Source organism: Berghia stephanieae, chromosome 5 (genome assembly GCF_034508935.2).
Source record: "Berghia stephanieae isolate SIO BIC M18660-M18661 chromosome 5, UCSD_Bste_1.3, whole genome shotgun sequence".
Classification (NCBI taxonomy): Eukaryota; Metazoa; Mollusca; class Gastropoda; order Nudibranchia; family Aeolidiidae; genus Berghia; species Berghia stephanieae.
The window spans coordinates 67,930,540-67,945,539 of record NC_088364.1 but is presented as its reverse complement, the minus strand read 5'-3'; the positions used below and the strand labels follow the sequence as shown (position 1 = coordinate 67,945,539).

General features: G+C 34.5%; 1 long non-coding RNA gene across 10 annotated transcripts in view; it reads right to left on the bottom strand.

Moving 5' to 3' along the window:
• LOC144974202 (uncharacterized) overlaps positions 1–15,000 on the bottom strand; it is a 31,284-nt gene that overhangs the window by 8,396 nt on the left and 7,888 nt on the right. For 4 of the 10 annotated variants that reach the window (XR_013645660.1, XR_013645658.1, XR_013645661.1 and 1 more), the window contains exons 2-5: positions 13,573–13,942; positions 8,913–8,956; positions 7,964–8,090; positions 4,813–4,866 (exon numbers count right to left, since the gene is read on the bottom strand). This is a non-coding gene — a long non-coding RNA (uncharacterized LOC144974202). Of the gene's footprint in view, positions 1–4,812; positions 4,867–7,963; positions 8,091–8,912; positions 8,957–10,302; positions 10,364–13,572; positions 13,970–15,000 lie in introns of all 10 variants that reach the window. The other 6 variants (XR_013645664.1, XR_013645663.1, XR_013645665.1 and 3 more) reach the window with 4 other exon arrangements.

Here is a 15,000-nt window from a genome sequence, read left to right as displayed (position 1 = left end):
ACAGACTGTCTAGACCACTGCTGAATTTTTAACATAATGTTAAAAATCATGTCAATATCTTTATGAGTAAATGTGGACATTAAAGGAAGATTCAGATTTCGTTCCCGGTTTCTTTAGCGTGAAACGGACAATAACAATTGCGTGCAACCCTTTGGAAGCTAGCAAAGTACTTTCTGCAATCACTGCTGAGTGGAAATGGGTTAGCAAAAATTCTTGAGTTATTGGGGTACATTGGCCAGACAATACCATTGATGAGGGATGTATACGACAGATGCAGAGTACATCCAGTCAGTACGCATATAAAGAAACAAAGATGGAAACTGTTCGGACACGTGCTCCGGCGAGATGAAAATATTCCAGTACAAACCTCAATGGATGATTACTTCAAACAAGGAGCCAAATACAGAGGGCGTACGCCAACTTCACTTCCAACAACATTGAATCAATGTTTCAAAAAATATCAATTACATTTAGAAACAAAAACCGAAGAACTGATTTCAACAACACACACACACACACACACACACACATATATATATATATATATATATATATATATATATATATATATATATAAATTCACTCACGTTTTGTTAAACCAAAACGAACGTTTCAATGTCCTTTCATTTCCTCAGTTGCCATTTGTCCGCAGACTGGTCTTTCATTCGAGAGACCATTCTACGGACAAATGCCAACTGAGGAAATGAAGGACATTGAAACGTTCATGTTGGCTTAAAAATACGTGAGTGAATTTATTTATTTATTTTTATATGCTCTAACATAACATAACATATGGTATAGGGCAAAATAGGATAAAATCCCTTGAATGCCCTTAATATTAATAGTAATGCCATAAATCTATTGATTAAAGATTACAATAATGATATACGTGGTAAAGATGGTATTTCAACTTAAATGTACTTATGTGTATGTGGTGTACAAACATATATCTTTAACCGTGATATGCGAAGTACACACACACACACACACACACACATACACACACATACACACGCATATAGAAGATAACCATAATAATATAATAATGCATAATATATATATATATATATATATATATATATATATATATATATATATATATATATATATATATATACAAGATTGAAAGCCATGTCAACAGCAGTGCAAACAAGTATTATTATTATTCGTCATATATAAATCTCCCATCATATAATTCCCTGTCTACTAACAACTTGAAATAATCCATAGATTTTGCATTCTTTGTTTCAAATTTCAAATAGTTCCATTTCTGGACAATACGAATACCGAACCAATTTAGTCTTATGTTTGTTTTGCATCTAGAGACAAAAACCTTAAACTTGTCTCCTCTAGTAAAAGTAATATTAGAATATGAAAAAAACCCAGAAAAGTCTATCCTGTCCAGACCATGTACCAGTCTATAAACCTGAAATAAATCCCCACGAATTCTTTTATATTTCAAACTGGGTAAGTCAAGAAAGTCTAACCTTTCCTTATAAGATAAATACTGTATTGTATAAATCTTTTTGGTAGCTTTCCTCTGTACACTTTCAATACTAATAGATTGTCTTTTATATAATGGGCTCCAGATGCAATTTCCATATTCTAGAATTGGTCGAACGAGCGATTTATACAAAAATAAAAATGTGGTTTTATCAAGACTTATAAAGGTTCTATATATGATTCCCATCATTCTGTTTGCACGGCTTATACAATTATCAATATGTACATCAAAATTCAAATGTGAATCGAAAGTAACTCCCACATCCTTTTCATAAGGCACAACGGAAAGTAGATTTGACATAGAAGCATCGGAAAAATAATTCTGACATGGATTATTTTTTCCTATATGTAATATTTTACATTTCAAAACATTAAAATCCAAATGCCATGTTGTAGACCATTTGAAAAGTGAAAAGATATCATTTTGTAGAATGTTATGATGTTCAGTTGTACTATAGATCTTCGTATCGTCTGCAAACAGTTTGCAGGCTGAATTTATGCCACATGGTAAATCATTTATATATAAAAGAAATAAAAGTGGTCTCTAACCTAAATTATCGAGCACTCTCGTACCTACAAGTACCCACTAACACTCACATATATATATATATATATATATATATATATATATATATATATATATATATATATATATATATATGTCAAGGTAGGGTGAAAAACTATCGTAAGTCAAGTTACGATAGTTTTGCACTGAGAGATATGTTGTGCGTTGAAATACTGCGCACCTTGTCGCATTATAAGCAAAAAAAAAAAGATATTCAAATTTGAAGAAATATCTTTAAACTAAACAGTTATACATTTATTGTGGAAATAAGACTATCGTAACTTGACTTAAGATAGACTTACAACCAGTTTTTACTTTTCCCTTCAAATTGATGTATCGTAAGTAAGAGTTACGATAGTCTCTTTGCCAAATAAGTGTCAAACTGTTTAACATAAAACTCTTTGTTTGTTTATAGGCTGTAAACGATGCTTTGGGTCATTAATAACACCCGCTGCTAGCTTCTCGATGTTAATCTCAACCTGTAGAAAGTTATCAAAATCATAGTTTATATTATGCGTACAGAACATTAATGAGTAATGAAATCCTTGATTATATTCATAGTTTTTCTATTAAGATTCTAATCTATAATTTTTGCAGTAAGTCATATCCCTGCAAAACGTTTAAAATCTTCAGCGGATTAAATGACTGGATAAGGGACTCAAACCTAGACCATTTCAATGATCAACAGCTGATCTCTCAACATATTGGTGCCATGATATTCGGTCAGTTTGATGAGGAAAAAGAATCATTGCCCATTCTGATAAATTGTTTCAGTAGTGTTCTATTTGTCCCTAAATGCCGTCCACCCTTACTGTGCAGCAATAGTTTGCTTCATAAAAAGTTATCAAGATATAAGAAGCTATGTATCATTCATGATTAAGTCAATTGTAATAAAATAAAAACGAAGGCAGTAGACGCTCGACTAAGGAACTCCCTCTTTCTGATTGAATGATTTAAAAAGAATGAGTCATTCTTTTACCCGGAAAGGCAAGTTGTTCACAAAAGCTCAGACAAAAATAGGAAAGTTTATTTACTACCCAAACTTGTGAAGGTCTTGAAGATTTCAAATTTCCAAATTGTGTTGAAATACCTTTTGAGGTCAATTAACATTGCTATAATTTGCACGCAAAGATATCACGAATTAAAGTCCTCAGTAGAACAAGGTTATCAATGTTTCATGAGTCTTTCCTAAAGCCGTACATGAAGTCTGACAGTTTCTGTGTTCCAAATAGAACTAAAATGGCAGACGCTTGTTGACAATCTTGTCCATTAGACTGCGTGTGGGTATTCAAAGATTCAGAGTGGTCATTTTCAGCTTTACGAACTGTAATCACAAACATCAGGTTCTATCTCAGCTGAAAGTCTACATAATCAATATCTTAATAGATAAACAAAAGGGCAGTCACACTTTTTGTGTGTGGAAGATTACCATATTTTAATCAATTCCAATGCTATTGGGATATTATGCAACCTCTTACTATGTAGGTTAGTCATCTGCAAGTAGTTTAATATCTTGCTGTCAATATATATCTGGATGAGGAGGAGGAGGAGAATCAGTTCGTATAAATCAGAACCAGATCTATACGATCAGATTCCAAAATGCTGATCTCATGCGACAGTTATAAGACTCTTTTTGGGCAATATATCTGCTTTGAGTATTGCTGCCGTATACTAGCACGTTTCCATGGTAGAAAAGGAAGTCCGCACTTGATGTGGATTTCTGATAAGGCTATCTGACCTTTTCTATTTTTTCTTGAGTCCCAGAGAAACATTGTGCCTTCGGGCTCATGGAAACTCATTGCACCCATGGTGACCCATGCGAGGATCTGTAGATCCATCAACAATAGATGAAGATAAAGAGGAAGAAAAAGGGGAAGAAGAAGAAGAAGAAGAAGAAGAAGAAGAAGAAGAAGAAGAAGAAGAAGAAGAAGAAGAAGAAGAAGAAGAAGAAGAAGAAGAAGAAGAAGAAGAAGAAGAAGAAGGAATTGATGGTGATAATGATGATGATGATGATGATGATGATGATGATGATGATGATGATGATGATGATGATGATGATGATGATGATGATGAAGAAAGGAGGAGGAGGAGGAGGAGGAGAAGAAGAAGAAGAAGAAGAAGAAGAAGAAGAAGAAGAAGAAGAAGAAGAAGAAGAAGAAGAAGAAGAAGAAGAAGAAGAAGAAGAAGAAGAAGAAGAAGAAGAAGAAGGAATTGATGGTGATGATGATGATGATGATGATGATGATGATGATGATGATGATGACGACGATGATGATTATGATTAAGATGAAGGAGGAGGAGCCGAAAAATGAGGATAAGGAGAGGAAAGAGGAAGAAAGTAGGATGAGAAAAAAAACAGGGAGGGGAAATAAAATGGGGAAGAGGAGGATGGTGAGAAGAAGAAGAAGAAGAAGAAGAAGAAGAAGAAGAAGAAGAAGAAGAAGAAGAAGAAGAAGAAGAAGAGGAGGATGAGGAGGAGGAGGAGGAGAAGAAGGAGGCAGTGGAGGAGTAGAAAGAGATGAAGAGGAGTATGAGGAAAATGCAAATGCGTAAACAAATAAAAGGGTGTATTAATAAATACATAAGATTCCCAGCTAAGAATTTGATTCTGATGCTGAAACAGTTTTATATATCAGATTTAAGATCTTTATTCTATATGGAGACCTTGCAATTTTTCATGATTTCTTTAGAAGGAAACCAGTAGATTCAATTCGTCGTGAGTTGTTTATTAGGTAAATACTTACGCAGTTTTTTAGCTTCCGACACTTATCACATGTAGAACTAGTTGTTTTAAAAGGCTGAGGATATTTTTAAAAAAATAAAGAAATTGTACTTCACATTACATTAATAATTCCAAGTATTCAACGATTGAAACAAAAATCAAACCAAACAAAAGATAACAATAAACAGCAATACGCTTCAACAGTCGTAACGTCACTTCCCTCTTAACGACGTATGGTAATTTAATAACTGGCTCTAAACTTTCTGAACAATGGCGGACGCCCTTATGAAATATTCCTCTGACGAGAATAAAAGCGTATTCAGATGGGAAAAAAAAACATTATAAATCTGATCGTGTCTTTTACACATTCTGATCACAAGATATATGAAAAGAAAAAGTGCCGATTTTCTTTGTTTAGAACCACGATGGCCGCCGTTGCTGGCGACGTGACATCAGACTATTGAATCCAATTGAATTTTCGATAGTTTCACTATATATTGTTATTCTAACCTTGGCTCTTTTGTCAGACAATTATTTATTCAATTTGTCAATTTTTAGTAGCATTTTAAAAGTTGTAAAACACAAATTGATTGAGTGGTAAAAGTGTAAAATTTCCTAATATAATAACCATTGTTTTGGTAGTCCGCTGCCATTGTCGTTGAAGTATTGAGAGTGAGTGCAGAGCAATACTATGGGTTGTTTTTAATATAAGGTTTAGGTCGAGGCCCGAGGATTTTTTTTTCTAATAAGGTTAGTTATAGGTCTTAGTTAAGTTCCTACGGGTTTGAGGGTTTTTGTTTTTCCTAGTAGGGAAAATTTAAGGAACTAGTTGATCTTTTTTCTCTTAGAGTAATTCATAAGTTTCAAACAGAAAAGCATTATTTATTGAGAGAGAAAATGTATAAATCAGAGTTGGTAACAGCCAACCGCAAAAAGATAAAATATATTACATCATGCTAATAATTTTTTTTAAAACTGAAAAAAGCATCTAAATACCTATATGGGAGAGAGACAAATAATTGTTAAATAATTTTAGTCTTTAACAATACTGTATGACTCAATGAGAAAATTAAGCATTCCTTGACATTTTCCTTAGGCAATCTTGGGGTGAACATTACCTGAGATGAATGAACGCTATAGTAATGGAATCTTGGAAACGTCAATTTGGAAAAAAAAGTAATATAGATAGATCAATACACAACTGAATCGGCGTTATTCAGCTGTTCACTTTGAATATTTAAAAAAATAAAATATCCATTATGTCCTCGTAGTAGCTGTAGTGATTCCAAAATCAAACATAACTTTTCAAAATCACACATACCATTTTCACAGCACCACCTACATAATTCTATAACCCTGCCTAAATTAGAGGCAAGCAGACTTGTACTATTTTATAACGCTGCATTAATTACAGACAAGGCGATCCACGAAAAGTTAGCCAGGTGCTTTTGGATCTAGGACACCATAGACGTATACGATGTCCTAGCTTCGGATTTATTGCTCCGCTATGGTGTTACCGTGATTAAAGAGCAGGCGCCGCCGCATAACACTGCCGGCACGCTTGAACTACGTTTATGATGCCAGTACAACCCCACGATCCAATTCTATCTAAGATTACCACATTTATGACTGTGTGAATATCTCATCTGAATTGACCAATCAAAACTCTTATGTCTAAAAACTAGGGATGTCATTGGCTCCGCCTAATGGACAGTCAAAATCTAGTATATAGAATTCATCAACCTCATTGGTCCCCGCCATAGACCCGAATTCCGATCATTTTCAATTAAAAGGGAGGTGTGTAAGCCTTCTCGTTGTTTCTTTCATTTGGCACCAGACTTAGCCAGGCTGTTATGATCAGAACTTCCTATCATATTTAACCCTCTCGTGTTCAGATTATTTTTGGGGGAGTAGATAATGAGTTCCCTATATGGCCATGTCAATCATGTAGACATCCTTTGATGATATAAGCCTACTCTTTGATATCTGTAGTCGTCTTTTCGTTTTCTACGGTCACTCATGGCTAAACTCCGCCCATAAACGATTTCATAGGTCCGTCCATCACCACATTTCAAACTTTTGTTCTCGTGAGTTCTTAAGTTTTTTGACCGAAGAACGATTGGCTACTGAGCATCTTGACCCTTCAACGATTGGTCGTTCTGACAGCTCACGTGTCAACAGCCGTCAACAATGAATTGAATCATCATCGATGCAGTGGAAGACGGCCATGGAATAGTTGCGTCACATCGCCACGTTGTTGAATAAATTATCCAGGCATGGTCGATAGGTAAAAAAGCCAAATTATGTTCTAGTTACATTTGAAACAAACAAAGTATATCACTGATCTCGTCTCTTTGGGATATAAAGAATGATATAAAAATCAAGAAAATCGGCCGATAAATAAAAAAGTTGCTAAAAAAAGCTAAAATAAACTAAAGCAATTTTTAAAATCAAATTTATTCGTAAAACAGTTGGTTTTCAACCGATTTTTATGAAACAAAGACCAATGTACTTATTTTTTCAAGCTGATTTCAGCAATGTGACTTTCAAATTCCTCAGAATTATATTTTTACTTTTAGATGTTAGCTTTTAGGCCTACTCAATAAGGTGTTATATTCCTTGCATAACAATAGCGTAATACATCGACGGGGAGAAGCGTCTTTGTTTCGGCCAGCTGGATAGATAGCCTGTGATTGGTCGAAGACTTTGAGACGCTTGATTCACAATTCTACACGAACGGACCCTGGCGGTCTATCAAAGAGGTGTAACAAATTTATTTACCGACTATTTTTCTTGGTGCTAAAATTACAAATTTCGCATCAGAAAAAATAACTCTGAAGTTCCTATCTCTTTATTCCAATAAAATTGATACCTCGAATGACAAAATCGACCCACAAATAAGGGAGTTATAAATTATTCATACTATTTTTAAAAGTTTACAATAATTGTCTTCAAAGTCATTTTTCATCACCAAAGTCGTAATTTTTTACCGATTTTTACCAAACAAAGTGCAATGTCAATGATTTTCACCCGCAAATAAAATAGGATTTAAATCGCAATTTCTGAAACGTATTTTCTTTTCTGTCGGCAAATTTATAAAAATCAAAGCTGAAAACACCCTGCGGCAGTGACAGGGCCTGTCATTTCCTTCACAACGATTGGATTTTACTTACTGAGGCCAGTCTTGACTACCCCGCCCATGAATATTATGCCAGTGTCGGTTTTTGTCGGGTTGAATCTTAAAGAGCGTGGAATATCCTGTGTGAGCGAGGGCACGTATCACTTACATCATTCTTATAGCTGTGGAATTTAAGCGTGTTATGATTAATTAATGGCATTTAAAATAAATTTGTGAAGTGAATAATAATTAATATGGTGTTTTCGGTTGGACGGTAACTAGCCGCCAACCTATTATATAATGGAAATGGGTAATTCATGTTTTATATACAATATACAATTGTATAGATATACAAATATACAATAGCTTGTGCGCAATAACGATATTATCTATTTATAAAATGTATTTTTCTTATGCCCTTATTTGCTTACTTATCATTCCCCATTCCACTAACATAATTGTAACATCTTACGGCTATTGTTGATATCATTAAAATGAGATTAGTGGTGTTTTCAAGAGTTTGTTAATTGAAATCCTTTTAAAATCACTGCTAGGAGAAGAACACCTGAATTAGGCAACCTGAAATGATGATGATGAAGATGATGATGATTTTTCTGATTTTTGTAGTAATGGAAATATGAGAACGGATTTCATCTCACTCCATTCTTTATTTCGGTTGGCTTAGAAAAAGTTTACTTTCTAATATTAGATCATTTTTCCTTTAATAGCGTTGTCTTTGAATTCATTTCAAATTAGTGAATACTTTTCTTTCAACATTGTCAAGTCGCTACTAATCATATATTTAATTAATAAAAAGAAGAAGAAGGAGAAGAAGAAGAAGAAGAAGAAGAAGAAGAAGAAGAAGAAGAAGAAGAAGAAGAAGAAGAAGAAAAAGAAGAAGAAGAAGAAGAAGAAGAAGAGAAGGAGAAGAAGAAAAAGGCTGAATGAATAAATGAATGGAATGCCCGGAAGAATTATTTTACTTCTAATTGATATCAACTTACTTGCACTTGTATGAAGCAGAAAATTAACACGACAAAGGCAATTTCTGTAAGAAATGCAAAATAAGATCAGTAACTTAAGATCAGATTTCAAAAATGGATATGGCTTACACGTGAACCCAAACCATGTTCTTCATTTAAAATCTATAGCAGACAGTTTATCTAAAAGCTCTACCAGACAGTTTATATAAAAGCTTTATCAGACAGTTTATAATATAAACGCTCTATCAGACAGTTTATATAAAAGCTGTATCAGACAGTTTATAATATAATAGCTCTGTCAGACAGTTTATATAAAAGCTTTATCAGACAGTTTATAATATAAAATCTCTATCAGACCGTTTATATAAAAGCTCTATCAGACAGTTTATGTAAAAGCTCTATCAGACAGTTTATATAAAAGCTTTATCAGACAGTTTATAATATAAAAGCTCTATCAGACAGTTTATATAAAAGCTCTATCAGACAGTTTATGTAATAGCTCTATCAGACAGTTTATATAAAAGCTTTATCAGACAGTTTATAATATAAAAGCTCTATCAGACAGTTTATATATTTTTTAATATAAAGGGGGAGGGTAGAATAACTAAGATACTGCCATTCACAGTCCATTATTATTTGGTTCTTTGCTTTTCTAGGAATTTACAAGTTTGTGACAATTTATTTACGTAGGTCATTTCAACGCCAGTAATAAGGAAAGAGATGGAATTTAAAAAAATATAGATTTACAATTAAAAGAACCCAGAAAAATATAAAACAAGGATGAGTGGTTCATACAGGGCACATAAGTAAAACAAGGATGACTTTGTTTCAAATAGGGCACAGAAGTAAAACATTACTAGTTCAAACAGGGCCTAGAAGAAAAAACACAAATGACTGATTTAAATAAAACACAGAGGTAAAATAGGAATTCAATATTCGTTCAAATACGACACAGAAGTAAAACAAAGATGACTGGTTAAAACAGGGCGCAGAAGAAAAACAAAGATAACAGGTTCAAACAGGGCACGGAAGTAAAACAAAAATTATGGTTCAAACAGGGCACGGAAGTGAAACAAAGATGATGGTTCAAACAGGGCAGTAAAGTAAAGATGACTGGTTCAAACAGGGCAGAGAAGCAAAACAAAGATGACTGATTTAAATAAAGCACAGAAGTAAAACAAAAATCAATGGTTCAATAGAAACAGATTGCAGAGAACACTATAATAAATGTGATCAGGGTGAGATTAGTGAATTAACACATCCTTACCAAAGAAGATGATCCCTAATGAGAAACACTAATTTCAAATGCTTACAAAAGACAAACTATAACCGTAGATAATAAAGATATGATTTATTTAAGGGGGGGGGGGGGGGGCGAGGAGAGATGGTTATATCAAAACTAATTTCATACATATGACTGTTTCCTTCTCCATTAAGGACTCCAGTGAGGGCCATTGCACAAACCAAGTGATCTAACCAGAAAAGAAAGCGAGAAAGAAATCTAGATAAGGAAGTCAAATCAATGATTGAATGTGTTTGATATTTCCTTCAATGGGAGCAATCGGTATTCGGGTTTTCGTTCAACCCAGTCATCAATCACTTGCTTTGTTGCTGTACAACGATTAGATAATTCTTAACAAATGTAAACACGCTGCATTGCTTATGAAAATTGTAAACATACTCATGTGTTAAACTGAACAAAACAACCAATCGTGGTATTAGATATTCAAAAGCCGTGAACACTTTTCACTATGTGGGTCATTTTGAGCACATTTTGCAATGTGACCAATGACCTCGAGCACATGGAAAGGTAATATAGATCATGCCCATTCTTTGATCAGTGACTGAGATATTATTCAAAAGACCCACACTTACTTTACTGGTATCTTTGTGTTGTAGTTTGTCGTTTTCTATGAGTTGTCATTATGAGTTTTGTTCAATCCTAGATATTATTAAACCCTTTCTACGTCATCTCATAAGCGTGTCGATTAGGAAGGTCACAAGAAATGGACAGAGGCGGTGATGATAAACAGTAGGGGTAAAGAAGAAAGAGCAAAAGGTAACTCCAATCCCATTGTTAATGGAAAATAAAAAACTCCTTCCCGTAAGACATGTATTTTCTGTCATTTTTTGTGAAGTGAATAATAATTAATATAAAAGCTCAATTTACATCGACGAGTGCTGGTCAAATAAACATAAACATGAAAAACAGAATAACTGGAGACATTATTGGGAAACAAAGAATGATAATCTGAAGCAAACAAAATCTATTTAATCCAAGAGGCCCCAAAGAGGCCCCTTCTTGCCCCAAAGCAAAATAGCCTTATCGTGCCACACTGGGCATGGCGGCGATGGTTCCTTGCGTGGCACGCTTGATGCCACCGCCTCTCACTCCAGTTCCTATTATAAGCTTCTTGATTTAATCGGACCGATGATCTCCCCTGTAATATCAATCTAGTGTGAACCGAAGTATTATGTAGATAGAGAGGAATCGAGTTGATGAAACAATGATTATGAAAAATAAGCAGTTGATTTGGGTTGTTGAAAAAGGACACTGTTGAATCATCACATGAGCAAGGGGAATAGAATATCTACCAGTTATTTTCACAAAATGTTTAAAACTGAAAAAATACAAATGGCAGAGTAATTACGTACTTTGATCAATACATAAATTTTTACACATTTCTGTATGGATTTGGAGAATTGATCACCGACTAGATGATTCTTTGCTTAAAATGGAAATGAAAATGACAGTTCAGTTAACAAAAAGCAGGATCAATTTAATCAAAATTTTGTTCAACTTAATGGTCAATAAACGTCTTAATTATATCAAAAATATTTCACAATTACGGGGTTTAGATGATAGTTTCCCTACTGTGCCCTTAGGTCAGTTTATTATAGACCTATTGAATTGAAACATGACAGATGAAGCAAAGAAAAACTGATTCTATTGAGGTGATGGTGTAGATTTAATAGGGAATGAGATTAGCGGAAGATTAGCGTCCCTTGATTGGACGTCACCGGCGGAGAAGTTATTAGAGAGAGAACGTCATTATGGTTTTGCGCATGCGTCTCTCGTCCTCGCTTCCTGTGAAAGCGGCATGGGACACTTCACCGAAAGCGAGAACGAGAGAGACGCATGCGCAAAACCATGTTGACGTATTACTAATTACCGTCCGGAGCAGAACGAGGAGCTTTCGGAAGGCCTCCCTTTCGGACGACTTCTCGAAGCTTCGTACAGGACTGCTTGAGATAGCTTGAGAATGCTTTAGATGACCTCCGGATGGCTTCCGGGCCGCCGGACGGCTCCGGACGGCAATTAGTATTACCAATTAGTATTACTAATTGCCGTCCAGAGCCGTCCGGCGCAGAACGAGGAGCTTTCGGAAGGCGGACGACTTCTGGAAAGTTTCCTACCGGTCCGAGGGCCTCCGGATGGCTTGAGAATGCTTACCTTCAGACGGCTTTCCTGGGCCGCCGGACAGCTCCGGACGGTAATTAGTAGGACCGGAAGAAACACCTTTTATGTAATTATGAACCACCGTAACCGCGAATCCGAAAACGTACCAAAAAAAAAAAAAAGAAAAAAAAAAAAAAGACAACAATATACTTCCACTTTCGCTTCCTGATGAGAGCGAATACTCGAAACAATATTATTGTAAATGTTGAACATAATTTTACTTGGTTAACAAAGAAGCATAGTATGAATATTCATAAATTTATGAATATCAAAATATGACGCAAAGATCTTTGAAAATGATAAATATACACACAAGTGTGTATGAAACGGTGCCAGCCGGCGTGCATTTATTTGCAGGTCTGATTATCCAATTCCTTATGGACTCATTGTTGTAATGGGAATCTCAAAAAAAAAAATGACACAAAATATTGTCCATTACAACAATGTTAAACTAGGCCCATGCGTCAGATGTCAGACCTGCCTATAAGTATAAGTCGGTGTCAGAAAGAAAATACCAGCAAAAACCAAACAAAAAACAAAAAACAAAAAAAAAAAAAAAAAAAAAAAAAAAAAAAAAAAAAAAAAAAAAAACCCTAAAAAATCAGTCCTTCCTAATTTTTCGATTTGGAAAGAATAATTTACTGAAAGAGGTGATTAAATAAAAATACGTGCAAGAAGTGGCTTATATACAAATCAAACCTAGGATATTTCTAACCCTTCTATACGTTGCCGATTAGTTGAAGAGAATTGTAGAGATTAAACTCGAAATTTATTTACTAAACAAAAAGACATATTGAAGTAAGCACGGAACATTAGCTTTTATGAAAATGAAGACAAAATTTTAATACTATTACAATATGAACCTTTGAGAAAAGTGTAATTTAAGGAAAAAGCATTGTTAAGAATAATCCATTAAATTCCGTGTTACGTGGAAATAGATACAGCCTACTCTGAATAAAAAATATCGATGGAATTAAATGACCCTCATATTGACAAAATCTCTCAAACCTGGGAATTTGATGAAGACTTCACGAAGCACCAAGTTCGACATTTTTACCAATATATGATGGTCATTTAAATCGATCGACTTTTAAAGGAGTTTTCTGGGCAAATTTTGGATACGTGTCTATCCAGAGTACGGCAGTTAAATCAAATGATTAAATAAACATAAAATTATAAGATTGCATATTGAAAAAAAAGCGATATATTGTTAACACTTACTCAAGACAGACTTGTGATTCATTTTGTTAGATGTTCACAATGCACGAGCACAACACGAATAGAATCAACAGTTTGTAGCAACTCGATAATATCTAAAGTGAATGATAAACCGTGTTGGTTATATATAACTGTCCCAGCACATCGAATGAGAAATCCAGATCCAAATCGTGTGACGTAGGTAGGTTGCATCAAATTCATTGGTCTGATATGCACGACAAAACACTTGTTACATTATTGTAACATGATGAAAATAAGCGAGCAGTGATCCTTTTGCAAAGACACAACATAGGGGCTCTGAAGGGGGACTCGAGACAGAAACATATAGTTTTGGCGCCGAGTGTTTTACCACGAAACGGCAGAGTAAAGGTGCCTAAAAGTAAAAAGGTGGCATATTCTGCTTTTGTCGGGTACGATATTTTAATAAAATTGTCAAAAGACATTGAGATCAATCATGTGGATTGAAAAAAAAATAAAATAAATATCATTGTTTACAGATAAGGCGAGGTAATGGGTAACAGTTTGTTTGTTTTAATATATTAATTTTAATTCTATCAATCCATCTCTCTCTCTCTCTCTCTCTCTCTCTCTCTCTCTCTCTCTCTCTCTCTCTCCTTCTCTCTCTCTCTATCTATCTATCTATCTATCTATCTATCTATCTCTTCCTCCACTCACTATTTTCACCTCTTTATCTCTCTCTCTCTCTCTCTCTCTCTCTCTCTCTCTCTCTCTCTCTATTTATCTATCTATCCAATCCGGTGTCGTCCAACGTGGCCAACGTTTATTTAATATTTATGAAGTACTAGAATTATTATGTATTGTGCTTGTATCTTTACTCTTCCTTTTGTTATCTAAAATAACTTCACCTGCTCGGATTACTATTGCTTAGTTGATCTTGTCGTATTTCTGAAAAAAGGTGTTTTTTTTTTAAATTAGCCACAGTGTAAATATGAACTCACGACAGCAATGATGGGCTGCCATAGGCATTTATAACTTGCGTAACAAACTAATCAAACCGACCCCCCCCCCCAAAAAAAAAAAATAAATAAATAAAAAAATCAACAACCACTAAAAGGTCTACAGTATTAACAGTAATAGCAATCTTGCTACTATGGCCGGAATTGAATCTAACCCTGGGCCTGTCAATTCCCTCAAACAAACGTAGACAAGACAGGCTACTCTAATCCTCTTATCCAGCTCTCAACTCAATGAATCGGTGAGCTAAATTTCGGATGACTGAAATTTTGTCTCTGATGAAACTTATAACGTTTTGATTATACAAACTTGATATCAAGATAGAGGCAATGGAGAGAAACTGCAATATATTTTTCGAAAAGTATTAGCCGTTAAGAGAGGAGAACAACGAACTGAAAAGGAAGAGTTCACGAATTGAAAAGGTCAACGATGAAATAGAAGCCCAAAGTAGACGAA